Source organism: Ranitomeya variabilis, chromosome 3 (assembly GCF_051348905.1).
Source record: "Ranitomeya variabilis isolate aRanVar5 chromosome 3, aRanVar5.hap1, whole genome shotgun sequence".
Taxonomy (NCBI): Eukaryota; Metazoa; Chordata; class Amphibia; order Anura; family Dendrobatidae; genus Ranitomeya; species Ranitomeya variabilis.
The window spans coordinates 455,561,397-455,588,535 of NC_135234.1; positions in this window are offsets into that span (position 1 = coordinate 455,561,397).

Below are 27,139 nucleotides of genomic sequence, written 5' to 3' on the forward strand. Positions count from 1 at the left end.
CGGAATACGAAGGAAGTTCAAGTTTGGGAGCATTGTACTGACCTTGAGTGTAGGGTTCTGTAAGTGGATCAGCATCCTGGTGCCCTGGAGAAGCATGAACGCCATCAGGAGTGTTAGTGATGATCTGCGGTTCGCCATTTTGGCTTAGCACGTAGTCTCTTGTGCGTTCAATAGGGTCCTCTGCCTCCACTTCACACAAACTGATGCTGTCTCTTTGACTCCCACTGATAGCTCGCTCCAGGATCCTTAACTCCGCCATGGCTGTTGCGTGCTCACATTCCTTCTCCAGAGCTTCATTGCGTGCTGCATCCGCATCCATTTTGCTCTCTTTTGTGCTGTGGCTGCATCTATTTCTGCTCTCTTTTGTGCTGCGGCTGCATCCATTTCTGCTCTCTTTTGTGCTGTGGCTGCATCCATTTCTGCTCTCTTTTGTGCTGTGGCTGCATCCATTTCTGCTCTCCTTTGCGCAAAGGCTGCTTGTATCTTAGACGTTTCTGCCTTAGCACGTGCCCTTATAAGCTGCTGGCTGAGAGTGGAATATTTTGATGAACTTGACCTAGATGAGCGTTTTGAGTGCTTAGACGATTTGGATGAGCGAGATGATGCATCTGGTGTCCGTGCAATTTTAGCCTCTATCTTTGTCTTAATGTCGCGTACTGTGTAGTCTCTTTCAGAATTAAGCTGCTGGAAACTTTGCAATTCTTTTAAAGTCTCTGGCAGATTCAGTTTCTTCAGGAGAATAATGTATTGGTCAGTCTTCTCCATATACCTTTGGTATGCTGTGCATAATTGTTCTAGGGCTCCCTCAAGTGGTAACTCATGAGAAGCAGGCCTTGATACAGTGTCTATGTGACTCAGCACTTTCTCCCATAGTGAAGACACATCACTATATACAACACATTTTTCAGTCTCTAAATTCTCCATGACTTTCCATGTAGGTTTGACTGTACGTTTTCCCCTTTCACTAGCTGGTGGATGGGGATCTGGGTCTCTTTCCTGTGTTTGTAAGTCTGGTAGGGACATTGTATACCTCGCTTCAGACATGATTTGTTTGCAGGCAGGAAGAGTGGATGATGAGGGTTATACTTCTGACTGTTTATCTGCAGTGTGTGCTTCTATGCACGCTGGGGTCTGGCTGGGAACTGGGTTACTGTGTATCTGGGAAATGTCCTTTTCCACTGAGGTTCAGCACAGACCTTGAGTTACTGTCTCTGAAGGCAGGATATTCCTTTTTACTATTCTGACTCATGGGTATGTAGAACGCAGTGGTGCCTGGATAGACCTTTCCCTTTGGGCGCTTCCGTATTGACCTGTACTCACGTTCCTACCGATTAATCAGACAGCTTAACTCAGCCACGTTCTCATGTAAGAAGACTCCAGGAAAAGAGGATTGCTTTAACTGAAATTCTTGTATTATGATGAAAGTAGCAGGTAAAAAGGAATATTCAACAGAGGACATGTAGTAGGATGCATACAGATGGAGGAATGATGACAAAATGGAGAATAAGGGCGTGAACAAACATACATCACAGGACTACAGTGAGAGAGTTGGAACAAATACAGGGAAAAGCAAACTTCTGCCTAGAAAGAAGGATAGAACACAAGCAATGCAAACATTGAATGATTTCCCAAGTCGTGAGACATGACACTTCTTGCCATTGGCTGAGTTCGCCCTTAATAATCGGGCTAGTTCGTCTACTCTGGTTTCGCCTTTTTTTTGCAATTCTGGTTTTCATCCTCGTTTTTCTTCGGGGCAGGTTGAGCCTTCTGACTGTCCTGGTGTGGATTCTGTGGTGGACAGGTTGCAGCAAATTTGGACTCACGTAGTGGACAATCTGACGTTGTTCCAGGAGAAGGCTCAACGTTTCGCTAACCGCCGTCGTTGTGTTGGTCCCCGACTTCGTGTTGGGGATTTGGTTTGGTTGTCTTCTCGTTATGTCCCTATGAAGGTTTCTTCTCCTAAGTTTAAGCCTCGTTTCATTGGTCCTTATAAGATTTCTGAAATTCTCAACCCTGTGTCATTTCGTTTGGTCCTTCCAGCTTCTTTTGCCATCCATAATGTGTTCCATAGGTCGTTGTTGGGAAGGTACGTGGCGCCTATGGTTCCCTCCGTTGATCCTCCTGCTCCGGTGTTGGTTGAGGGGGAGTTGGAGTATGTGGTGGAAAAAATTTTGGATTCTCGTATTTCGAGACGGAAGCTTCAGTACCTGGTTAAGTGGAAGGGCTATGGTCAGGAGGATAATTCCTGGGTTGTTGCCTCTGATGTCCATGCGGCCGATTTAGTTCGTGCCTTTCATTTGGCTCGTCCTGATCGGCCTTGGGGCCCTGGTGAGGGTTCGGTGACCCCTCCTCAAGGGGGGTACTGTTGTGAATTCCGTTCTCGGTCTCCCTCCTGTGGTCATGAATGGTACTTTGGTTGGTTCTGCTCTTGGACTCCCTCTGGTGGCTTCGAGCGGAACTGCTGGTCACTGAGGTTGGCTTTATCAGCTGCTCTCATTTATTGCTTTGTTGCTTCCCTATTTAACTCCACTCAGATCGTTACTTCATGCCAGCTGTCATTGTTTCAGTATTGGTTCAGATCTCTCTTGGACTTCTCTGAGGACCTGTCTACTCCAGCAGAAGCTGTCTTTGCTAGTTCATTTATTGTTACTGCTAATTTCTAGTCCAGCTTGCTATCATGATGTTCCCTTGCTAGCTGGAAGCTCTGGGGTGCAGAGTGGCACCTCCACACCGTGAGTCGGTGTGGGGAGTCTTTTTGCTTACTCTGCGTGGTTTTTTGTAGTCTTTTGTGCTGACCGCATAGATCCCTTTTCTATCCTCTGACTATTTAGTGAAATCTGACCTCCTTTGGTAAAACCTGTTTCATTCCTGTGTTTGTGACTTTCCTCTTAACTCACAGTCAATATATGTGGGGGTCTGCCTTTACCTTTGGGGAATTTCTCTGAGGCAAGGTAAGGCTTCTATTTCTATCTTTAGGTGTAGTTAGCTCTTAGGCTGTGAAGAGGCGTCTAGGGAGAGTTAGGTACGCTCCACGGCTATTTCTAGTTGTGTGTGATAGGAGTAGGGTTGCAGTCAGCAGAGTTCCTATTTACCCAGAGCTTGTCCCGATTTTGAACTTACTCATCAGGTCATTCCGGGTGCTCCTAACCACCAGGTCCATAACAGGCTGCGCGCTCAGGTCACTGTAAGGGGATACGTCGTCTCTGATTATGGAGGCTTCCAAGTCCCCACTCTCACTCCAGCCTTAGTGCCCTCACGGGGAGCACTCTGTCATGGGGAGCACGGCGCTGCAGCCTGCTTTCTCTCTGGCACGATGTCCCCCCTGTCTGGCGCGCTCTGCTCTCCCGCTCTTTTCTGACCACACCCCCCTCTCTTCCTCTCTGCCCCCAGCCGTCACATGGTCCCTTCTGTCCAGGGCAGAAAGTCTTCCCCCCCCCGACAACCCAGCTGTCTGACTAAGTGGTTCCAGGTAAGGAGCAGGGAAAGCAACCTCCTTACACACCCCATACCCAGCTGGTAATAGCTGTGTGTTAGAGCCAAAATCTGCCTCTAACAGACTGTTAACCTGTTAAATGCCGCTATCAAACTGACAGCAGCATTAACATTGTGCCGGCATGAATGTGCATCATTCTATGCGCCAATCAGTGCTCCCGTGATGTAATCTCGATGTGTAACTATGACAGGCAGGGGTTTGTTGAAGACCTCTGCACCTGTCATTGCAAAACGCGCTTGAAATCCAGTCTGCGGCTTGGCTTCAAAGGAGACCGTGACTTCTACTATTTACAGCAAAACTATGGTATTACTGTATATAGTAAAAGTGATCAGACCATCGCAGATTCAGTTCCCCTAAGAGGATTAATAAATACTGTGAAAAGTAGAAAAAAATTATTAGAAATATGAAAAAAAAAACACAAAAGTTCAAATCACCCTTCTTTTCTCCCATTAAAATAAAGATAATGAAAAGATGCACATATGTGGAATCAATGTGTCCAAAAAAGTCAGAATCAAATCATTTTTGTCAATAATTTTTATCAAAATCTAAAAATAACTAACCCGATCGGTAAACAGCATAAACACATACACAAAAAAGGCCAAAATTGCGTTTCATTAGTTGCTGCAAATTCTGCAGAAAAATGCTATAGGAAGCGATCAAAATGTAACATCTATCGTCAAAAAATATGCCCTAACACATCTCTATTGACCGAAAAATGAAAGCGTTACGGGTCTCGGAAAGTTGCAAACAAAGTCATAAACATTTTTTTTTTACTTCTTATTTTTTTCTTCCCGCAAAATAATAAAAATACTTGACAAGTGTGTTATCACTGTATTTGTAATAATGAGGAAAATCATATTTCCAGGTCATTTAGACCACACAATTTATGCCATAAAAGCAATTCCCAAGAAACAATTTAAGAATTGCATTTTTTTGGAATTGGAATTTTTTTTCCTGTTTTTCTAGTACACTATGTGGTAAAACGAATGGTGTCATTCAAAAGTATAATTTTTCCTGATAAAAAAACCTTTATATGTCTATGTGGATAGAAAAATAAAAAAGTTATGGCTGTTGGCAGAAGGATAAAAAAAATGAAAATTGGCCATGTCGGGAAGGGGTTAAAAACCTTGGTCGTTGTTCTCTGCACCTGTTCTAGTTCGGCTACAGTATGTCCTTCTTATACATTGAATCCCAAAATTGTACACAGTATTCTAAGTGTGGCTGCATTATTAACTTGTATAGAGGTAAAACTATGTGCTTGTCATGAGCATCTATGCCTCTTTTAATGCATTACATTATTTTATTTGCCTTGCTAGCAGCTGCCTGGCACTGGTCATGAAAAGTTTATCTTTCCATCCACCTATATGCTCAAGTGTTTTTCAGTGACAGTTTTACCCAGTGTTTTACCATATGGTACATAATTATACATTTCAATTCCTCTACCCAAAGCATGACCTTACATTTATCCACATTAAACTTTAATTGCCATTTCTAATCCCAGTCCTCCTGCTTGTTTAAATCCTTCAATAATATTAAATTATTATCTGTGTTGATTACCTTGCTGAGTTTAGTATCATCTCTAAATATTGAAATTCTATTCTGTATGCTTTTTATATGGTCATTAATAAATTAGAGTTAAAAGAGAAGAGGGCCCAATGCTGACCCACTGTTAACTATGACCCAATCGTATGTTTTTCGTTAATAGCCACCCTCTGTTTCCTATCACTGAGCCAGTTGATAATCCAATTACACATATTTTCTACTAGTCTCATTTTTTAAATTTTTATGTACCACACTTTTATGTGGCACTGTATCAAACGCCTTTAAAAAAATCCATAGCTGATCAGATTAGTTTGGGTCATAAGGTTATTCTTATTGTTTCTCCAGAATAGTATTTCTTAGAAAACTGCCAGAGATTTTACCCACAATAGAGGTTAAATTTACCAGCCTATAATTTGCATGCTCAGATTTTTTGTCCATTTTTTAATAGAAAAGAAAAGAAAATAGGCTTTACAGTGTTAGGGCTAAAGCCACATATTTCATTCTTATAATTTCTTGCTAACTTAAAGCCAACCTCAAATTAATTTAGCAGTACATCCTGTGCTGCATACATAATTTGTTCCTTACCAGCAGCCATTTAACCTTTGTCTTATAATTAAATTTATCATCCACTAAGAAACTGAATTTTTAGCATGCGCTACAATTATGACACCAGTTTAATCATCTAAGTACTTGGGTTGACCAGCCAACAAAAATGATTTTAAAACATCTCCCAATACAAAAATAAAAAATATATATTCATCACGTGACTGCTGTAGCCAATCACTCGATGTAAAAAGTCACCACAACAGTGGCCACATGCCCCTTGGTCTGGAAGTCATCTCTGCAGCAGGAAGTCGGAACTGACTGGACCAAGCAGCGGAAAACAGTGACTTGAGTATAACTTTTTGTTTATTTTTAATGCTGAGCTGTTTTAAAAATCATTTTTCTTTGCTATGCAAGCCCCCTAAAGCAGAACCACCATTTAAATTTTAACATAGGACACCTTTTTATTTGCCAAATATAACAACTAATGTATTTTCCTGTTTGAGAATGCTCACTTCCCTAAGACAAGTCTTATATTTCAAATTTGTTGTGTTGTCTACTCAGCTCCTGAATTTTACACTTCCATCTTGTCCACCCACAGCCTAATGGACTGGGGCTCTTGGTATTTCCATTTCAATGCAATTAGAAGCACCTGGACAATAATCATGAGAGGATCATCATGGATAAGGTTGTCTCCTGTACTGTTTTGCATCCACATCTATGTTCATTCCGACTGTTCCTGACGCTGTGCTTGTGTTGCTGCTAGGCAAAAGTGCAGTAGATCGGTGTTTTCTGGTGCTAGTGATGTCTGCCAGACTGGGAGCTTGAAAGTTACTCCTAACATGTTACCTAGTTGCTCCTCTCTATGAGCCTGGGTGGGCCTCACACTATTTATTCCTCGAATTTCATCATTGATTGCCAGTTATAAGCTTTGTTTCCTGATTTTCTTTGTTTTCTAATATGATTACCTCAGCCCTGTTTTCCGTGTTTCCTTGACGTTGGTCGTAAATAGAGTCCTCTATTGCCTGACGATTCGGCTCCTGTTTGAGTCCTCCCAGTATTGGTTCAGTCTTTCAACCACCGTTGGACTAGCCCACAGGAAAAACGAAAAATCCCTCGGTGGGCCCGTGTGCAGGAGTAAGCCACTTACTCCCAAACATGATCTGCACCAGCTATGGAAAGTCTGTTTGACCATGCTCAGAGCATGGTCTAAGAGGCTTCTGTCAGTGCAACACTGACAGGTATAAAGCTTTGCAATGCTTTATAAAGCTTTGCAATGCATTATACCAGCGATCAGAGTGATACAAGTTAAAGTCCCATAGAGGGACTAAATAAAATAGTTAAAAAAATCTAAAGAAAATTGATATATATATATATATATATTTTTTTTTTTTTTGAAAATCACAAAATAAAAATACTAAAATATATATTGTACCCATAAATACGTATTTTCACGTAGAAAAAAAAAAACAATAAAGGAACACATATTTAGAATCGCTACGTCTGGAACGACCATACCTATAAAACTGTCACACTAGTTTACCACTTCAGTGAGCAGCGTAAAAAACTAAAACTAAAAAAAAGGACAAAAAATTGCTTTTTCATCATCCCACTTAACAAAAAGAAGAATATAACAGGATCAAAATGAGGAATGCAAATAAAATTGATATAGCTGAAAATGTTATCTTGTCCCATAAAAAACAAGCCCCCATGCAGCTTCATCAGCAGAGAAATAAAACAGTTATAGCTCTCAGAAAAGAACGATGCAAAAATAATTATTTTTTTCTATAAAATAGTTTTTTGTGTAAAAGCGTCAAAATAAAAAATAATAAAAATGTGGTATCACCATAATCGTACTGAAGAATACGGCTGTCTTATCAATTTTATGACACCCAGAACAGCATAAAAAAAATCCTAAATTGCTGTTTTTTGTTTATTCTGCTTGCCAAAAATTGGAATAGAAAGCAATCAAAAATGTTATGTGACCAAAAATGATACATCAAAAAACGTCAACGTTCCACAGAAAACAAGCCTTCACATGACTCTGTTGGCAGAAATATGGAAAAATTATAGCTCCCAAAATAGGGAGATGTAAAAACGTATTTTTGGAAAAAAAAGCGTCTTTTAGTGTGCGACAGCATGTAATCGTAAAAAAAACTATATAAATCTTGTATCACTGTAATCGCCCTGACCCAAAGAATAAAGTCGCCTTCTCACTTATAATGCACAAGGACGGCCTAAAAATTAAATAAAACCAATTCTTGACCTATTATTAATTTGTTCATTTAGATGATTGCATTAAGGCTCTGCACACATTTATCCTGCTCTCTAATCTGAGCTCTTACACAGAGATTTCCAAGTAAACCTCTGAAATACATAATTCAGACTGAACCCCCGGCAGAAGATTCTTTGTAATGAGACAGATGGAGGCACCGTAGACACTGTCTGGCCTATGATCCGGTGGCGTTCTTTTTAAGTGTGAGGAAAACTGTAGTCGACCACAGTTGTGTGCACTTCTGAAAAGGACAACACTGAACAGAGGCCAGAAGTAATCCAGAATAACTATGCTGCCTCATAATAGTGAATTGATCTCTCAGGGGTTTCAACCAATATCAACCAATACCTCAGATATTTGTATGTATTTTTTGCACTTTATTTTTCAGGGAGCAGCCAAGCCCAGCATGGTAGGTCTTGTAAACAGGGGTGTCCACATGGGATGCATTTAGAGAGTGCTGGCCAGCCCATCTCATCGAATAGTTTGGGCGTGACTAATAGCCTGTAAATTAGGGTACCGTCACACAGTGCAATTTTGATCACTACGACGGTACGATTCGTGACGTTCTAGCGATATCGTTACGATATCGCAGTGTCTGACACGCAGCAGCGATCAGGGACCCTGCTGAGAATCGTACGTCGTAGCAGATCGTTTGGAACTTTCTTTCGTCGCTTGATCACCCGCTGACATCGCTGGATCGTTGTGTGTGACAGCGATCCAGCGATGTGTTCGCTTGTAACCAGGGTAAACATCGGGTAACTAAGCACAGGGCCGCGCTTAGTAACCCGATGTTTACCCTGGTTACCAGCGTAAACGTAAAAAAACCAAACAGTACATACTCACATTCCGGTGTCTGTCCTCCGGCGTCTCAGCTTCTCTGCACTGTGAGCGCCTGACGGCCGGAAAGCGAGCACAGCGGTGACGCGGTGACGTCACCGCTCTGCTTTCCGGCTATGGTGCTTACACAGTGGAGAGAAGCAGAACGCCGGGGGACAGACACCGGAATGTAAGTATGTACTGTTTGGTTTTTTTACGTTTACGCTGGTAACCAGGGTAAACATCGGGTTACTAAGCGCGGCCCTGTGCTTAGTAACCCGATGTTTACCCTGGTTACCCGATGTTTACCCTGGTTACCCGGGGACTTCGGCATCGCTCCAGCGCCGTGATTGCACCGTGTGACCGCAGTCTACGACGCTGGAGCGATAATCATACGACGCTGCGACGTCACGGATCGTGCCGTCGTAGCGATCAAAATTGCACTGTGTGACAGTACCCTTAGACACTGTGCATTACCTACATGTGAACAGCTCCCTATACAGGCCTCTTTTGTGCAATCATATACTGAGCAATCACCCCTCCATCAATTGGTAGGCTGTGAGTGGTTGTCTTATCAGTATTTTGCACCTGTGTTTCCACCACCTTTGCTATACGGGTTTGCTGCATCCTAATAGTGCATTTGTTTCAAGACCTAGGCAAGTGAGCACTGCTGTCCCTTTTCTGCTGTATTAATCCTCCACCATTTTAATGTTGTGTATTAATGTAAGGAGGTGCCACATCTCTACCCCCTTAAAGTATTTTGCTGCTAAGTATGTATATATATTTATATCTAGGTTGCATGCTTTGTGCATGTTTGCCTTACATATATTTAGATATTTAAGGGTAGCGCAGTGCTGATGTAAGTCCACTAGATGGGGGCACACTAGTGCACTAGTACTCAGGAGTGTACATAGTTAATATAGGAGGGGTTTGCTGTGGTAATATAGGAGGACTTCCTTACTACAGTTAGTTAGGACCATGGTGCCCATAGAGCTCGGGTGGGCTTAAAGTCCGAGCCACACAGCAACCACATAACATTTGGGAAGTAAAGTGCCCAGCTATCCAGAGTCTGCAGGGAAGGACAGAAGTACAGTTGAAGTGGCAGTGGGACCACAGTCTGAGCTGAGGACAGAAGAAAGGTCCAGGAAAGTACACAGAACACTGGTCACAACAAGTAAAGTTCTACGTTGTAAGTTTGATTCGGACTCTTTCTCTTATTGTGCAAATACATTAGCTGCAGAACTTCTGCAAGCCCGATGGGACCTTGGCCGTACAGATAGTGTATCAGAAGGTATGCTGACAATGGGACAGTATTTTCATGTGTTGGGAGACCAGGGTGCTCTACAACACATAGTCTCGGCCATGACTACCTCCCTGGCCCTCCCTCACACTAGGCAGCTGCTTAGAAGAACCCATTGCTGCTGTTTTTTGGCACAGGGTTAGAGGAGGCTGGGACTTTGTAAAGCTGGGAAATCTGCATCACTTGGCCTTTTGTAACGATGATAGTGAACAAGCTGTAAAGTAGAAATTGTGTAAAAAAAATTGTACTGTTATTACCCCTTTGAAAATTAAGTACTTGGGGCCAAAGCAACATTTTAGAGGAACAAATGTTAGTTTTCCATTTACTTAGTCTAATGTTATACAATTTTGTGAACCACTTGAAGGATAAAAATGCTCACTGCACACCTAGATGGATTCCTCAAGAGGTGTAAGTTAAAAAATGGGGTCACTTGTGGGGGTTTCTACTGTTTTTGGCATGTCAGGGGCTTTTCAAATGTGATATGGCATCCACAATTTATTCCTGGTAAAATTGCGTTCCCGAATTCAGTTGAAGCTCCTTCTATTCTGCTCCCTGCCGTGTGCCCAAACAGTTTTCCACCATATTTGGCTTATCGGCGTACTAAGGAGAAATTTTACAGCAAATTGTATGGTCCATTTTCTCCTGTTTCCCTGGTGAAAATGGAAAATTTGGGGCAAAACCAACATGTTTAAGAGAACATTTTGTTTACATTTTCACAGCGTAACATTTGTGTGCTCACCACACCTCTAAATAAGTTATTTGTCGAGTGTTGTATACAAAATGGGATCACTTGTGGCAGGCTTCCACTGTTTAGGCACATCAGGGACTCTACAAATGTGACATGGCATCCGCTATCTATTCCATTCAATTTTGAGCTCCAAAAGTCAAACGGTGTTCTTTCCCTTATCAGCCCTGCCATGCGCCGAAACAGTAGTTTTCCAAAACATATTGGGTATTGGCATACTCAGGAGAAATTGCAAGGTCTATTTTCTCTGGTTTCACTTGTGAAAATGCTAAATTTGGGGCTAAAGCAACATTTTTGTGGGAAAATTTCTGTGAAACACCCGAAGGGTTAATAAACTTATTGACTGTGGTTTCATTAGGGGGGGTGCAGTTTTTAGAATGTTGTCACTTTTGGGTATTTTCTGTCACATAGGCCTCTTAAAGCCACTTCAAATGGGATAAGATCCCTAAAAAATTTGTTTTGAAATTTTGTTGGAAAAACGAGAATCTGCTGATGAACCCCTCTAACTTCCTACCAAAACAAATTATGTTTCAAAAAATTAAGCTGATGTAAAATAGACCTGTGGCAAATGTTATTTATTAACTATTTTTTGTCATTTAACTCTCTATTTTAAGGGAATTTAAAATGAAAAGTTTGAAAATTGTGTACAAGTCTGATATTTCCACAAATAAATGCAAAAAATATCGGTCCAAAAATTTCACTAACATAAAGTGCTATATGTCACGAAAAATTAGTCTCAGAATCACTGAGATGCGTTGAAGCTTTTCAGAGTTATTAGCACATAAAGTGACACTGGTCAGAATTGTAAAATTTGGCCTGGTCAGGAAGGTGAAAACAGGTTTGGGGCTGAAGGGGTTAGATTAACATGGCCAGAGATCTTGGAGGAGTATCATAAAACATATCAACTGCTTCATATACCAGACAGCAAAATAAAGGTGACAGCCGATGATGTATCTCAGGAAAGTCGCTTGACATGATGTAGCGATTCCATTTTCTCATCTGATGCATACAAATTGTTAGAAGATTGTTGGTTTCTAGCCTGGTTTCCATCTGGTCTTCTCGTAATAAGATAATTACATAGTGCCAGAAGCAGATAATCAGATGAAACTACTGTATGGGTCTAAATTAACACAGTGAATGAGCCAAACAAGTACAATTTACGGCTCATTCTATAATTGCCAAGCTCTGAGATTACACCCTGTAATGTAGTAGTGTTTGCTATAGGCTGAAATAGATGATACAAGTAAATAAGAGTAAAAATAATTGTTATATAACATATCTTTATATATAATATATAAATTGGTGGTGTAGTCTAGGACATAGCTGTCTTCCCAAGCCATGTAAATGTGATTTTACTGCTGCTCTATAGCCGCGACACATTGATTAATCTGCCCTATTGTGAGTTACACCATCTCCAAAACCCCATACATGCAATTGTAAGACATTTACACTGTTCTTAAATAATAAAAAATAGCATAGTAAATGTGGGATCTAGTGAACTTCTGTCTAGACAGTTTTATTCTAGTTTATGTAGCAGAAAACAAGACAGATACTAAGATTAAGTGCTTACATGTGTTTTTGTAAAGCCTACGGAAACTGGTTATAAATGGCAGCATTGAGTATGAGAGCTCAGGAATAAATGCGGGGACAGATCCATAAATCATAATGAAAACAGCCACAATATTGCTCCGACATGAATTACCTTTCATGTCCATCTAGTGTGAATGCTGATATTACTGGGGTTTAAAAAATGACTTTACAAAGTACGTTTTTTTCAAGCTTTTCCAGATGGTGTTATTGGTGTATTATTCATCTATCTGTACTTGCCCATCACTTAGGTAGTGCGAACACACAATATCTCCTTCCTATAAGTTACATAAATTCTAATAATTATAATACCTTTTATATGTTATAACTAATTTCATTTTTTGCTCTCACATGTATCACGAATTTGCCTATTGAAAAAAGGCACGATCCGTTAATTGTCCCATGTGATAGGCATTTGCTAAAACTGGCTACTTTATACCAGTCTACTGAAAGGAGAACTGTCAGCTACATTTCAGAGAAAACATAGTTTGAAAAGCAGTCCCTGGAGTATGCATCTCGAATGACTTGTCCGAGGGAGGTCTCCGGCAGCTTTTTCTTGCTCTTCTTCTCTAGACTAACAGGTTTCTCCCTATATGCTTGTAGGATGCTAGCAGGTGCGTAGGATGCAGTGACACACAGGAGGCAGAACAAGGGTTAACAGGTTCTTTATGTATAGGAACAGTAATGGTACAAGCAGGGGGGTAAGGAATATGATTGGAGGATAGGGGGAAAGTCAAATGCAATAGAATGTAACAGGTTAACTTATCAGTCTCTGTGCGCTGGGGGAAGGCATCTGGAAGATCCCATGACGGTGCCTCAGGCGTCGCTAGATGTCTCCGATCCGGTCAGCAGATGAGCGATGCACTTTCTCCTTGCGACGACGAATCCTCCGGGTTCTTCGGCACACGATCTCCTGATTCGTGCACACGGTGAGGCAGAGGTGATGGTCGGCGGCACAGAAGAAGAAGCAGAGAGTTCAGTGAGCAAGGCTGCAATAGGAGCACACAGTTCAGCGGACACAGTCAGAGTCAAGGGCCGGTCCTCAGCAGACACTGCAAGGACGGGACTAAGCGGTGGCACCATGGTGGTGAGCGGAGCGAAGGTCCGTACTCTTTCCTGGTCACTACCAGGTGAGGAAGTCTCTCTGGGCTGAGGGTAGGAAGCATCGGCAGTCTGGCTAGCTGGGGGTATAGGCACAGCTTGCGGGCGTGGGTCCGTGAAGCGGGAGTTAACCATGTTACTACTCACAAGCTTGGTCCCTGCCAAGTGTCCTGTCTTCCCGCTCAAACTGCTATTTAAGGCTGACCTGCCCCCATCAGTCAGGTGCCCTGTACTGCTCCGGTCAGCAATATCTTCCCCCTGCAACACTGGTGACAGCCCCGACGGTTCCGGCCCAGATACACAGGCGTCATGCTGCAGTGCAGTATAGCGCAACCTCCGCTAGGGGGAGCTAGTGAGGGAAGTGAGACTGCACACACAGAGTAGCACCACAGAGCAGCAGCACAGGTGCCACCAAGTAGCGAGAGAGTGGTCAGACAAGCTGAGTCAAAAACAGAAGCAGAAGTACCAGAAGTTGCAGCAGTACACGTGGTCAGGAACAAGCCAGGGGGTTCAGCAACAGTCGGAAGCGGATAAAACAAAGACAGAAGGCAGAAGCGAGTCCGAATACAAGCCAAGTCAGAACCAGGGAATCAAACAAACTTACAGGGAAACACTGGGAAAGGACAGACAGAGGGAGTCAACAGACATGGGGCAAGTCAGAGATCACAGCAGGACAAATCAAGATCTACCACAGTCAAGTACACACGCCGAAGGCAGAACTATAGCTGACACCACCAGCAGGATGCATTGGAGCTAAAGAGCAAACCTAAACCCAGAATGAGGCAGAGCAAAGTTAACCCTTGACATGATCCACCTGGGAAAAGGGCAGACTGGATAAAATCCCGGGAACAGATCATGACAGCAGGAGAGACCATCAACTTGGTTCTCCTTCCTACACACACACATAGGGAAAGACCTGTCAGTCAACTATAGTGGGGAGTGGGAAACCTACTGGGGATCTGCGTACAACTAGTCATCCGAGACGCATAGTCATTGAATGGCTTTTTTGTTCATATGTCACATATATCTAGCCTAACCTATTTCCAACTTTAAAGACACCCTCACTTTTACCTTTCCTCACCACATTTTCCCAGTAGATTGCTGCACCACCACTTGCATTAGTTTAGCAACAAAGCTTAAACCAAAAGCTGGCATAAACTAAAGGGGTCATCCACTACTCTGACTACCGCTTCAGCATCCCTGTGTTTTCACCTAGTAAAATAACAACACTCACCTTATCTCCAGTGCCAGTAGCGATCCAGCGGTGCTGATACTGTCTCTCCCAGTGATCACGTGATATTATATCACGCAATCCCTGCCTCCAATCAAATATGTACGTGCAGCGCCCCAGAGTCCTGGTCGTGCAGTATTGTCGCTCTGCCGCTAAGGGGAGTGATGGTACGTCTGATTGTACTAAAGGAGTTCACCTGACCAGGTATCACAGTCACACATTACACTTCACACTCCGGCCACCAGGGGGAGCAAAAGGTTCTATGTATTAGGCCACTCCTCACACTCTGGTAAAACTGGGGGTTGGATAGGAAGTTAGAGAGAAAGCTGACTGGGTTTTGTCCAGGCAACATCCAGTGAGAGAGGGTGTTGCGGGGAAAGATTCAGGGGGGTCCCTGTCAGGGGTGGGATCCTGACACAGGCCTAGCAAGAGACAGATCATTACGGAGCCGCGCCTGCACTTCATTGCAGGGGTATCTTAAGAAAGGACAAGAAGCGAAGTATATTGTGGAGAAGTGAGAAACGAGATCACAGCAACAAAGGAGATAATACCGGGAGGAGTCGTGCCCTAAGATCGTGGCAACATCCTTCTGAGACGCGTAGCCGGTGGCCAGAACACCGAGGGAGTACTGGCTCTACGCTTTACTTCAATCACGGCAGGGCAGTTGACTTTAGGTTGGCTGTCTCACCTTTTCACCTAAGCAGACAACGGAGGCAAATTGTGGGAGAGGGGCGTCTCTAGGGTCCCTATAAAATAGCTCCAGCCCTACCCCCGTCATACAGGTGCGTCCTGTTGTGAACTCTGTTTTTGGGCTCCCTCTAGTGGTCACAAGCGGTACTGTGTAGTGTTGTCTTTCTGCAGGTTGGCAGCATCTGCTGGTTCGTTATCCTTGGTTGGTTTCCTATTTAGTTCACCTGGATACTCAGTTCCTTGCCTGCTCTCAATGTATTCAGTGCTCTTCAGATTCCTTGTGACTACCTTGCTCCCAGTCTCTCCAAGACAAGCTAAGTTTTTGTTTGATAATTTTTTGATTATCAGCATTTATTATGTTTTTAGTCCAGCTTGCTAATATGTGATTTCCTCGCTTGCTGGTTGCTCTAGGGGACTGAGTTTCTTCCCCCCACACCGTTAGTTGGTGCGGGGGTTCTTGAAATCTCAGTGTGGATATTTTGTAAGGGTTTTTTACTGACCGCACAGACCCCTTTACTATTTTCTGCTATCTAGTATTAGTGGGCCTCATTTGCTAAATCTGTTTTCACCCCTGTGTATGTGCCTTCCTCTTACCTCACCGTTATTATATGTTGGGGGCTTCTATTTCTTTGTGGATTATTTCTCTGGAGGCAAGAGAGGTCTTTCTTTCTCTCTAGGGGTAGTTAGTTCCTCGTCTAGGATTTTTAGGCACGTTCACCAGCTACTTCTAGTGTGTTTGGATAGGTTCAGATTTGCGGTCAGTCCAGTTTGCCACCTCCCTAGAGCTTGTCCTATGTATGTTACTTAGCTGGAGTAATTTGTGATCCTCAACCACTAAGGATCATAACAGTAGAGCAGGCCTCAAAAGTGTTTAATGCATCGCAGAAGTGGGATAAAAAGAAGACCTGAGTACATTTTTTTTTTTCCTCCCGCTTTTCCTTTGCTGCAGTCTGTTTAGCTTCTTTCATCCCCTTGAACTCTGGGTGGTTTTGAGCTCAGCTGCAGACATGAATTTTCAGACTCTGACTTCTAGTGTGGATCATCTGATTGCACGGGTGCAAAGTATTCAGGATTTTGTTATTCATAGCCCTATGTCAGAACCAAAGATACCCATTCCTGAATTGTTTTCTGGTGATAGATCTAGGTTTCTAAACTTTAAGAATAATTGTAAGTTATTTCTATCTCTGAGACCTCGTTCCTCTGGTGATTCCGCTCAGCAAGTTAAAATTGTTATCTCCTTGTTGCGTGGCGACCCTCAAGATTGGGCTTTCTCTCTGGCGCCAGGAGATCCTGCATTGCTTAGTGTAGATGCATTTTTTCTGGCTCTTGGACTGCTTTATGAGGAGCCTAATCTTGAGAATCAGGCAGAAAAAGCGTTGCTGGCTATCTCTCAGGGTCAGGATGAAGCAGAGGTGTATTGTCAAAAATTTCAGAAATGGTCGGTGCTTACTCAATGGAATGAGTGTGCCTTGGCTGCAAATTTCAGAGAAGGTCTTTCTGAGGCCGTTAAGAATGTTATGGTGGGGTTTCCCACCCCTACAAGTCTGAGTGATTCTATGGCTTTAGCCATTCAGGTTGATCGGCGTTTGCGGGAGCGCAAATCTGCTCATCCTTTGGCGGTATTTTCTGAACAGAGACCTGAGTCTATGCAATGTGACCGAACTCTGACCAGAATTGAGCGACAAGGTCATAGACGTCAAAATGGGTTGTGCTTTTACTGTGGTGATTCTACTCATGTTATCTCAGCATGCTCTAAACGCTTAAAAAAAATCGCTTACCCTGTCACCATTGGTACTATGCAGCCTAAGTTTATTTTGTCTGTTACTTTGATTTGTTCTTTGTCATCCTACCCGGTTATGGCTTTTGTGGATTCGGGTGCTGCCCTGAATCTGATGGATTTGTCGTTTGCCAGGCGCTGTAGTTTTGTCCTGGAGCCTTTGGAATTTCCTATTCCTCTGAGGGGAATTGATGCTACGCCATTGGCTGAGAATAAGCCTCAGTATTGGACGCAAATGACCATGTGCATGACTCCCGTGCATCAGGAGGTGATTCGCTTTCTTGTTCTGCATAATTTGCATGATGTTGTCGTTTTGGGTCTGCCATGGCTGCAGGCTCATAATCCAGTTTTAGATTGGAAAGCTATGTCTGTGTCAAGTTGGGGTTGTCAGGGAATTCATGGCGATGTTCCGTTGGTGTCTATTGCTTCTTCCACTCCTTCTGAGGTCCCTGAGTTTTTGTCTGACTACCAGGACGTGTTTGATGAACCCAGGTCCAGTGCCCTGCCCCCTCATAGGGATTGTGACTGTGCTATAAATTTAATTCCTGGTAGTAAATTCCCTAAGGGACGACTTTTTAATCTGTCTATACCAGAGCATGCCGCGATGCGGAGTTATATAAAGGAGTCTTTGGAGAAGGGACATATTCGCCCATCCTCTTCCCCTCTTGGTGCAGGATTTTTTTTTGTGGCCAAGAAGGACGGTTCGTTGAGACCTTGTATAGATTATCGTCTTCTGAATAAAATCACAGTCAAATTTCAGTATCCTTTACCACTATTGTCTGATTTGTTTGCTCGGATTAAGGGTGCCAGTTGGTTCACCAAGATAGATCTCCGTGGTGCGTATAACCTTGTGCGCATTAAGCAGGGAGATGAATGGAAAACAGCATTTAATACGCCTGAAGGCCATTTTGAGTACTTGGTGATGCCTTTTGGACTCTCTAATGCTCCTTCTGTGTTTCAGTCTTTCATGCATGACATCTTCCGAGAATATCTGGATAAATTTATGATTGTTTATCTGGATGACATTTTGGTCTTTTCTGATGATTGGGAGTCCCATGTGAAGCAGGTCAGGATGGTGTTTCAGGTCCTGCGTGCTAATGCTTTATTTGTGAAGGGCTCAAAATGCCTCTTCGGAGTACAGAAGGTCTCCTTTTTGGGTTTTATTTTTTCTCCTTCTACTGTGGAGATGGACCCAGTCAAGGTCCAGGCTATTCATGACTGGACTCAGCCCACGTCTGTTAAGAGTCTTCAGAAGTTCTTGGGTTTTGCTAATTTTTACCGTCGTTTCATCGCTAATTTTTCTAGCGTGGTTAAACCTTTGACGGATTTGACCAAGAAGGGTTCTGATGTGACTAATTGGTCTCCTGCGGCCGTGGAGGCCTTTCGGGAGCTGAAGCACCGGTTTTCTTCAGCTCCAGTCTTATGTCAGCCAGATGTCTCTCTCCCCTTCCAGGTCGAGGTTGATGCTTCTGAGATTGGAGCAGGGGCTGTTTTGTCGCAGAGAAGCTCTGATGGCTCTGTGATGAAACCATGTGCTTTCTTTTCAAGAAAGTTTTCGCCTGCCGAGCGGAATTATGATGTTGGTAATCGGGAGTTGTTGGCTATGAAGTGGGCATTTGACGAGTGGCGACATTGGCTCGAAGGAGCTAAACATCGTGTGGTGGTCTTGACTGATCACAAGAGTCTGATTTACCTTGAATCTGCCAGGCGCCTGAATCCTAGACAGGCTCGTTGGTCGTTGTTTTTCTCCTGTTTCAACTTCGTGGTCTCATATCTGCCTGGTTCGAAGAACGTGAAAGCTGATGCACTTTCTAGGAGTTTTGTGCCTGACTCTCCGGGAGTTTCTGAGCCGGCTGGTATTCTCAGAGAGGGAGTGATTTTGTCTGCCATTTCCCCAGATTTGCGACGAGTGCTGCAGAAATTTCAGGCAGATAGACCTGACCGTTGTCCACCAGAGAGACTGTTTGTCCCGGATAGATGGACCAGCAGAGTTATTTCCGAGGTTCATTCTTCGGTGTTGGCGGGTCATCCTGGGATTTTTGGTACCAGAGATTTGGTGGCTAGGTCCTTCTGGTGGCCTTCCTTGTCGCGGGATGTTCGTTCCTTTGTGCAGTCTTGTGGGATTTGTGCTCGGGCTAAGCCTTGCTGTTCTCGTGCCAGCGGTTTGCTTTTGCCTTTGCCTATTCCGAAAAGGCCTTGGACGCACATTTCCATGGATTTTATTTCGGATCTTCCGGTATCTCAGAAAATGTCTGTCATCTGGGTGGTGTGTGATCGTTTTTCCAAGATGGTCCATTTGGTGCCCTTGCCTAAGTTGCCTTCTTCCTCCGATTTGGTTCCTCTATTTTTTCAGAATGTGGTTCGCTTGCACGGCATTCCTGAAAATATTGTGTCTGATAGAGGATCCCAGTTTGTGTCCAGGTTTTGGCGGACTTTTTGTGCTAAGATGGGCATTGATTTGTCTTTTTCGTCGGCCTTCCATCCTCAGACTAATGGCCAAACCGAGCGAACTAATCAGACGTTGGAAACTTATTTGAGATGTTTTGTTTCTGCTGATCAGGATGATTGGGTGACTTTTTTGCCATTGGCCGAGTTTGCCCTTAATAATCGGGCTAGTTCTGCTACTTTGGTTTCGCCTTTTTTCTGCAATTCTGGTTTCCATCCTCGTTTTTCCTCGGGTCAGGTTGAGCAGGTACGGACTGGGACTGAAATTCAGCCCTGGCATTTGAAATCATACAGGCCCATGCTGTCCCCGTCCCCAAGCACCAGATGTGGATATATCACTAATATTTCCCTGGATGGAGGAAAGCAAGATTTACTACAAGACCAATATACTAATGTTACCCGTGGCCTGCTAGGGTAAGTGATGGAGTCAGCGACTTTGTGCTCCATCACAATTCTTAACAGTATGGCTGTCTTGAGAACACTGATTCTGTTAACAATGCTGCAGACAAGGCAGCCCACAACCAGACAGGCCCTTCTGGCATTTGCCAGAATTGCCAAATGGCCAGTCCGGCCCTGAGGTTGAGCCTTCTGACTGTCCTGGGGTGGATTCTGTGGTGGATAGGTTGCAGCAGATTTGGAACCATGTGGTGGACAATTTGAGGTTGTCACAAGAGAAGGCTCAGCGCTTTGCCAACCGCCGCCGCGGTGTGGGTTCCCGACTTCGTGTTGGGGATTTGGTGTGGCTGTCTTCTCGGTATGTTCCTATGAAGGTCTCCTCTCCTAAATTCAAGCCTCGCTTCATCGGTCCTTATAAGATCTTGGAAATCCTTAACCCGGTGTCTTTTCGTTTGGATCTCCCAGCATCGTTTGCCATTCATAATGTGTTCCATAGGTCTTTGTTGCGGAGGTATGTGGTACCTGTGGTTCCTTCTGTTGAGCCTCCTGCTCCGGTGCTGGTCGAGGGCGAATTGGAGTACGTGGTGGAGAAGATTTTGGATTCTCGTATCTCTAGACGGAGGCTTCAGTATTTGGTGAAGTGGAAGGGCTATGGTCAGGAGGATAATTCCTGGGTTGTCGCCTCTGATGTTCATGCGGCCGATTTGGTTCGTGCCTTCCACGCGGCTCGTCCTGATCGCCCTGGGGGTCTTGATGAGGGTTCGGTGACCCCTCCTCAAGGGGGGGGGTACTGTTGTGAACTCTGTTTTTGGGCTCCCTCTAGTGGTCACAAGCGGTACTGTGTAGTGTTGTCTTTCTGCAGGTTGGCAGCATCAGCTGGTTCGTTATCCTTGGTTGGTTTCCTATTTAGTTCACCTGGATACTCAGTTCCTTGCCTGCTCTCAATGTATTCAGTGCTCTTCAGATTCCTTGTGACTACCTTCCTCCCAGTCTCTCCAAGACAAGCTAAGTTTTTGTTTGATCATTTTTTGATTATCAGCATTTATTATGTTTTTAGTCCAGCTTGCTAATATGTGATTTCCTCGCTTGCTGGTTGCTCTAGGGGACTGAGTTTCTCCCCCCCACACCGTTAGTTGGTGCGGGGGTTCTTGAAATCTCAGTGTGATTATTTTGTAAGGGTTTTTTACTGACCGCACAGACCCCTTTACTATTTTCTGCTATCTAGTATTAGTGGGCCTCATTTGCTAAATCTGTTTTCACCCCTGTGTATGTGCCTTCCTCTTACCTCACCGTTATTATATGTTGGGGGCTTCTATTTCTTTGGGGATTATTTCTCTGGAGGCAAGAGAGGTCTTTCTTTCTCTCTAGGGGTAGTTAGTTCCTCAGGCTGGCTCGAAACGTCTAGGATTTTTAGGCACATTCACCGGCTACTTCTAGTGTGCATGTCAGGTAAAGGCACTGGGGAGATGGCTGTCATTACATCTTCAGGATGTTTGGGGATGATGAAATAATTTTTCAAGATGATAATGCATCCTGCCATAGAGCAAAAACTGTGAAAACATTCCTTGAAAAAAAGACACATATGTTCAATGTCATGGCCTGCAAATAGTCTGGATCTCAATCCAATTGAAAATCTTTGGTGGAAGTTGAAGAAAATGGTCCATGACAAGGCTCCAACCTGCAAAGCTGATCTGGCAACAGCAATCAGAGAAAGTTGGAGCCAGATTGATGAAGAGTACTGTGTGACACTCATTAAGTCCATGCCTCAGAGTCCGCAAGCTATTATAAAAGCCAGAGGTGGTGCAACAAAATAATAGTGATGTTTTGGAGTGTTTTTTTGTTTGTTTTTCATGATTCCATAATTTTTTTCCTCAGAATTGAGTGATTCCATAATTTTTCCCCTATGCTTGGTTAAAAAAAGTAACCATTACTGACTACCACATTATTTGTTCTTGATTTCTTTTAGTGTTTCTTAAAGCCAGAAAGTTGCCATTTGAAATGACTTTAGTTTTGTGCCATGTCTGTGATCTGCTTTTTTTCTAAAAAATTAAACAACTGAATGACCATCCTCCAAGGCAGGTGATTCCATAATTTTTTGTTGTTGTAGAAGGGTTAGATTTAGGGTGCTTGTCCACTGTCCGGATTCACGGCGCTTTGGAAGGAGCAGAAAACCGGCTCTGCCCAAAGCGCCGCCCCCTTCTGTACGCTCGGTGATTCCAGATGTGTTCATTGCACACATCTGGAATCTCCGCACCCCATACATAGGGCCCTGTTATTTTCCTTGCTGTGACGGAGCGACGCCTCAAGGTAAACAGATATGCTACGTTCTAAAAAGATGCCCCGCATGTCTGTAAACGCAGGGCCGCCGGATGTGTGTTTTCATGCATAGTGAAGACGGGATTTCATAAAATCCCCTCCACTATGCTGTTGTACTCAGCGTTCAATCCGCATCTAATCCAGATGTAATCCGGACAGTGGACACGCACCCTACGGTTATGTGCACACGTAAGAAAAGAGGTGCAGAATTTTCTGCACAAAATATGCATCTCCTGGCAGAATCCGCAGCTGCGTTTTTTATGTGTTTTTATGCGTTTTTAGTGCGTTTTTTGTGCAGATTTTATTTCTATAATGGAGGGGTGCAGAAACGCTGCAGAACTGCAGAAAAGAAGTTGCATGCACTTCTTTGAAATCTGCAGCGTTTCAGTGCATGGTGCACAGCTTTTTTTTTTGCACATTGATTTACATTGTACTGTAAATCACAGTGCAGTTCTGCAGCGTTTCTGCTGCAGAAAAATCTGCTGCATGTCTGCACCAATTCTGCACTAAATCTGCTTTGTGTGAACATACCTAATGGTCCATTTGTCATAGCACATTATTTTACACTATATATTTGATCACTGCACATGCCATTTTTCTTTTAAATGTAATTGAAACAAATGGTTGCAAAAGGTGGACATGGCCTTTGGAGTTGAGGACATGGCCTATACATGCAGATAGGTAAAGGAGTTGTATATTATACACAGTGTTTCTTTCAGGGAACACTTTAGGCTCATTGGCAGTAGCACAAATATCATGTAGGGGGAGGCTGGGTCGATGAAGACGTTGTGGCAACAGTGGGGTTGTTATGATGTTTGTAGTTTGATGTACTGATGTTAAAGTGTGAATATTTATGTGTGTGATGAAAAAGGTTTTATTATATTCCTATGGCGAGTGTGTGTTTGGTTCTCCTATAGGTTATGCCTAAGGCCATCCCTGAGAATCCGGGAGGTCTGTCCACTAGGGAACCACACTAAGTACAGGGATATAGCTTGCACTACACTAGGGATTGGATAGTCAATATAGTTGGGATTAGCCCACAGTTGGGGAGGGTTTAGACTAGTTTTTATAGAAAAGGTTTTTCCGGGTTAGTGAGTGGTAGAGTCTAGGACTCAGTACAAGTACAATTCTAAGTTCAGAGTGGAGTCTAGTGAGTGAAGGAGAGTGGAGTGGAGAGTAATGCTAAACAAAACAATGTTAGCAGTTGCAAGAAGAGGCAGATGCAGCAGAGCTGAACGGGTGCTGTTTCCAGACAGCATGAGGACACATTCTGAAGTTCGTCTGGACGCTGGCACAGTCTTGGGCTTGAGGTCCAGAAGGGATGTTGAGAGCCATACCCCTGTCAAGGCCGGCATTAGGGGCTGGCAGACTAGGCAGCTGCCTAGGACCCCCACTCTTCCAGGGGCCCCCAGCTGATGCACTCATGCTGTGAATCCAGTGGCAACTATGATTATGGTTTTTCACTTTCCCTTTTCAATCAACACTACAAAGACCACCACATCAGTTTTTCTTGTCCACAACTTATCTCCACAGAATTTACTCCCTAGATGTTTTGAACTCCTGTTTTGACTGGTGCACTGTAAGATGCACCAAATTAATAAAGATGCTTGGGCTTTCTAATGAATTCAGTCTTTCAGCTGGTGTGACCGAGCCTAAGAAATGTATTCCAGTCTTTTTGACGTAGAGTTTGATAAATTTGATGGGCTATGTGCGATCATTCCCCCTTTTCCACAAATATCTACTTTTTATACAGTTGGTAGAGCTGGCATACAAACTGGCGTAAACTGCTTGATAAATCGAGCCCTACATAGGGGTTTCTTGGCCTCCAGAACTGGTAATCAAGTTTCTTAGAGAAACCATCATAAACGTAGCAGTCATCTAAATATGTATTGCTTTGAGCTTTGTAACTTGTTAGATTCAGCAGTACCAGATGGTGGTTGCACATGTATACATTCATTAGACATGAAAGTGCAGCCAGATGATGCTCCAGGGGGCAGTGTGGATCCTTAGCATCTGTTTAACAGCTTTATATGGAAAAAATCAAGATAACACTGACGATGATTAGCATAAAATAGCAATACATAATAATAATATATTATCATCTATTGTACATTTGTGTTTTAAATAATATGTGAGTATGTTTATGTAATGTATTTATTAAAGGGAGTTTTTCATGGCTATATCATTTTTTTTACAATGAGCCAAAAAACTAACAGGCAGGTGGTTACTAACTAACTACCTGTTCTATGCCGTGCCTGCTCGGAGTGGTCACTGACTGGTCATGCCGGATATTTAGCCTCTCCACATCAACAGAGAAGCTCTCTCTCTTCTGGATTGCTTTGTTGATGGGGTCATGACTGCCAACGTCATGCTGATCTGCTTTCTGTTGTTATGCAGCAGGGAGCAGCCTGTCCATCAGCATGACATCAGCAGTCATGCCCCGTCAATAGACCAAATGGGAAGAAAAGACGCTGCTCTGTCTATGTGGCAGCGACGGAAGCGGCAGAATCACCAGGGCCTGGCAGAACAGACAGGCATTTAACAATCACCTGCCTGTTAGTTCTTGGGCCCATAGTAAAAGTTAATATAGTCCTGGATAATTCCTTTATTTTTTTATTTTTTATGTGGCACCTGATGGGAGCACACTATGATTTTTTTTAACTATCATCACCATATGCTCATTAGACTAACATCAGCTGAACGTGCAGATTTTCTTGGAGCAGGCGACCATCTTATGTGTCTTATAATTTGTTCAGTCAAGATATATCCATCAGATATTATGCAAAATATATATGGTGAGTGGGGGGTTGTCAAGAATAGTTGTGATGAGCGGCCATCTTTAGCCTAAGTTCCCACTATGAGTATCTGATTCAGCGCATTACCGCTGTGCAAAAAGTGCATCTTCCACTTCCAGTAAAGTGGATGGGATTTACAGAAATCTCATGCCCACTGTGCTCTTTTTTTTACACAGCAATAATTGACCCTTTGTGTGTGTTTGAAATCCGCAACATGTCAATTTCTCTTGCACTAAATATATTTTGTATGTGTGAATTTTCCCTACACACTTGATTTAGACAAGGCAAATCTGCACATAAAAAACACATATGCATTTTAGTGTATGTATATGCACTAAGAACGCGTGTAATCCACACATGACATTATCAATAAAGTTTTATCAGCGCTAAGTAACAGGGATTATCCAAAACAGTATAGACGACATCCTCGTCCTCTGGACTGGTGGATTATCCATCTTTGGTGAATTTATTGATCACTAATAATAACCAGCTAGGGCTAAGATTTACATATGAAGTGGGTGGTAATAGCCTGGCCTTTCTTGATGTCATGATTTTCATTGATCAGAATAGGTCCCTAAAAACAACATTGTATCGTAAACCCAGAGCAGCTAACAATCTACTTAGGTAGGAGAGTCACCATCCTGTTCCCCTTAAACGGGATATTCCCAAGGGGCAATTCCTCAGACTTAGGGTACCGTCTCACAAAACGATTTACCAACGATCACGACCAGCGATATGACCTGGCCGTGATCGTTGGTAAGTCGTTGTGTGGTGGCTGGGGAGCTGTCACACAGACAGCTCTCCAGCGACCAACGATGCCGAGGTCCCCGGGTAACCAGGGTAAACATCGGGTTACTAAGTGCAGGGCCGCGCTTAGTAACCCGATGTTTACCCTGGTTACCGTCGTAAATGTAAAAAAAAAAAAACAGTACATACTCACATTCCGGTGTCCGTCAGGTCCCTTGCCGTCTGCTTCCCGCACTGACTGACTCCCGGCCGTAAAGTGAAAGCAGAGCACAGCGGTGACGTCACCGCTGTGCTGTGCTTTACGGCCGGCAGTCAGTCAGTGCGGGAAGCAGACGGCAAGGGACCTGACGGACACCGGAATGTGAGTATGTACTGTTTGTTTTTTTTTACTTTTACGACGGTAACCAGGGTAAACATCGGGTTACTAAGCGCGGCCCTGCGCTTAGTAACCCGATGTTTACCCTGGTTACAAGCGAACGCATCGTTGGATTGGTGTCACACACACCGATCCAGCGATGACAGCGGGAGATCCAGCGACGAAAGAAAGTTCCAAACGATCTGCTACGACGTACGATTCTCAGCAGGGTCCCTGATCGCTGCTGCGTGTCAGACACAGCGATATCGCTGGAACGTCACGGATCGTACCGTCGTAGCGACAAAAGTGCCACTGTGAGACGGTACCCTTAGGAGGAATTTGTCCTTGGAGACGGATTACCAAAACAAGTCAAAGGACCTAAAGAAAAGGTTTTGTGATCGGGGATATCCTAGAGCTCTGATAGATCAAGCATGTCAGGATGCATGTACTGTTGACCTACTCTACTAAATCCACAGAAGAAGAACAGTGAGGACCCCATTACCAGACTTAAAGGCACATATGATTACCAGCAAATGAAAGTAATGAAAATTCTGCGTAAACATTGGGGGATCTTAAAAACTGACCCTGACCTGGCCAAATGGATATCCCCATATCCATCAGTAACATATAGAAGAGGGAGATCAATAAATGATCAAGTTGTCATCAGCCACTACGTTCCTCCAAAAAAAGAGGGCACGTGGCTAGATCAGAGATCTGTGGGTACCTTTAAATGTGAACACTGCAGTTTCTGTAAGTGTATTACACCATCAAACACATTTCAAAGCTCGGTAACGAAGAGAATCTATAAATATAAATATTTTGCAAATTGCAAAACTGAGAGGGTGGTATATCTATGTACTTGCTCCTGCCCCAAGGACAATGTGGGTAAAACCAAGAGACAACTGCATGTGAGAATGGGGGAACATCTGGGGGATATTAGAAATAAGAGGGATACCCCACTAGCAATTCCCAACATTGAGGTAAT